At 47.0% G+C, this 2,504-nt stretch overlaps 1 pseudogene; it reads left to right on the top strand.

The window, feature by feature from the left end:
* The first annotated feature begins 806 nt into the window (after positions 1-806).
* Positions 807-1,443, top strand: LOC126523318 (uncharacterized; annotated as a pseudogene).
* The last annotated feature ends 1,061 nt before the right edge of the window (positions 1,444-2,504 follow it).

The following is a 2,504-nucleotide window of genomic DNA, read 5'->3' as shown; positions in this document are numbered from 1 at the left end:
AGGCGGCGGTAGCCGACACAACATCTCCACGAGTTGTCTTTCTTTTTCACTGGTATAACAGGAGCTGCCCAAGGACTGCAAGACTCCTGAATGACGGCTTTCTGCAGCACGTCGTCCACCTGTTCGGCGATCACTTTTTTTTTCGTGCAAGATACGCGATAGGGTGTCTGACGTATCGGAGTTAGAAAATCTTCCAAGTACGTGCTTTGTACCTGGATGAAAAGGCGGGTATCGATCTTGCTCGCAAAAGCTTTCTGTCTTTAAAGTCCCAACTGATCTTTTGCGAAGTGAGCAATGGGCCCAAAACATTAAACGGGCTGACAAAGAGCTTACCAACGACTTCATGGTTTGTGAACGGCACTTCGACGAAAGATTCGTCGAAAGGACCTACCGGCACACAATCAACGGTGAGGTTGTGGAATTGCCTCGCGATCATCCGCGTCTGAAAGAAGACGCCTTGCCTACTGTGTTCCCTGAAGCACCTAAATATTTCACGAAGAAAGCTCCGATGAAAAGGAAAAAGAGAAATATATGTGAGCAGCGTGGACCTGCTGCAAAACGGCAAAAGCTGAACGCAATCAACAGGCAAGACGCCCAGAAAGAAGGCGCCGCAGCGCACACGCAGCTACGCCAGGAGCCAGATATACCAGCTATCATTGCGTCAGATATACAGCACGCCGTGGAACTTGAGCGTGTGAGTCATAATCTCTGCCGACCTGATGCAACATGGAATAAGGTAACGTTTCCAAGTGAACGTTACAGTGTGTTCATCGGAGTCTGTGAGCTCGAGGGCGAGCAGGTTGACCATGTCTTGCTGCGTATGTCCAAGTAACGGCACCTGCATTCATTGCAAATACTTGAGAGAACTGCTGCAGAATAAATTTTTACGAAAGCAACGGAACGGGGGAATATCCAAACGTCTGAAAAAACAAGCTAACACACGCTGCAGCTTGCGTAGTGCTCAGAAAAAACTGCTGAATGCAGAACGGGATCTAGCAGCGATGCATCAGGCAAATCAACAAATTGCCGGTGAGGTGCTTGGCGCCCGCATTAAAAGCTTGCCTCAAAAGCGACAAATGGCTGTCAGGGCCTGCTTCAAGGCTGCTACAAGAAAATCAACATCTTGGATGTTGGAGAAAGAATGGATATTAGAATGTGTGTGCTTCTGCGGATGAGAAGCCCTAAACTGTATGAACAGCTCCGTAAGCAAAAAGTTCTTATCTGGCCGAGCTAGACTTGCCTTCAGCGCTATACCCGCAGTTTCAAGAGTGGCTTCGGATTTAATGAAGCCGTCTTCAAAGGCCTCGCTACGAAAACTAAAGATATGGAATATCGAGTCGAAATGGTGGGATCATCTTTGATGAGATGAAGTTGGCTGAGCATTTCAGCGTCAATGCAGCACGTAAGCGCTACTACTTCATCACCCACACATCGAATCGTTGAACTTTGTTATTAATATTTTAAGAAAATTGTAACACATTTGGCCGGTATAAGACCCATTGTTATAGTTGTAGAATACATCAGCCTGCCATCTTAAATTTATTTCCAGGGACAGTGCAAGTCTTTGTTGATTTAAGAAAGTTCACTCGGGAGGAAGATAGGACGACTGCGGCAGACCATGGGATGGTGATAATGATTCAACCATTTCAAGGTGAGTAGTATTTTTAACATTTCGACCAAGGAGGGGCTCTTCCTTTTGCTGAATTAATGAAGGACTTCAAAATCGACACTCCATGAGATGTCATGTCGATCAAAAGTGCCCAATCAGTATTGTGAATTGCACTTACATGAAGTGCGAGAAATGCTTTCAATTTCATGTGCAACGACTTCGGAGGCCAGACAGCCGTCGTCTTTTTTTTTAATGAGGCCTAACTATTATTCTATGCTCAATTTTATGCAGGTGACTGGACACAGATACTAGGTGTGTTCTCATCGAAAGGGAACATCAAAGCGGAAATGCTGGCGAAGCTTCTTGTAGAAGCTATATCTTCTTGTAGGAACAAGCTGGACTATTTGTCGACTCCCTTCTCCCATCCCCCAGCGTAGGGTAGCCAACCAGACTATGGATTGGTGAACATCCCTGCCTTCCTGTATTCCTCTCTCTCTCTCTCTCCCTCTCTCTCTCTTGTGTCCTGCGACGGAGCAACGTGGAATCGGAGCATGTAGAGGTCATATGGAACTGGCGGTATGAAGCTAAAAGTTTTGTTTTGTTGTGCCAACTTCAAAATGCATCCTATTGACATGGGAGAGAGACAAACGTTTATTAAACAAAACAGTGTCCCGAGCGAGGCCGGGTATCACCCTAAGGTGGGAAGGATCCTTAGTCCAGGAACCCTCTGGCTTCGACTGCCCTCTTGGCCCTGGCGACGAGTTGTCGTTGGTCTTCCAGGTCCCCGAGGGTTAGCTTGGCCTCCCACGTTTCGAATAGGTCGTTTGCTTCTATTGCTCGTTTTTCGTGCGTTTCTGGTTGCATTTCGCTGCCTTCCTGCCACGGGCACTCCCGG

The sequence above is a fragment of the Dermacentor andersoni genome, chromosome 6 (assembly GCF_023375885.2).
Source record: "Dermacentor andersoni chromosome 6, qqDerAnde1_hic_scaffold, whole genome shotgun sequence".
NCBI classification, from domain to species: domain Eukaryota; kingdom Metazoa; phylum Arthropoda; class Arachnida; order Ixodida; family Ixodidae; genus Dermacentor; species Dermacentor andersoni.
This window is presented reverse-complemented; position numbering and strand designations above follow the sequence as displayed.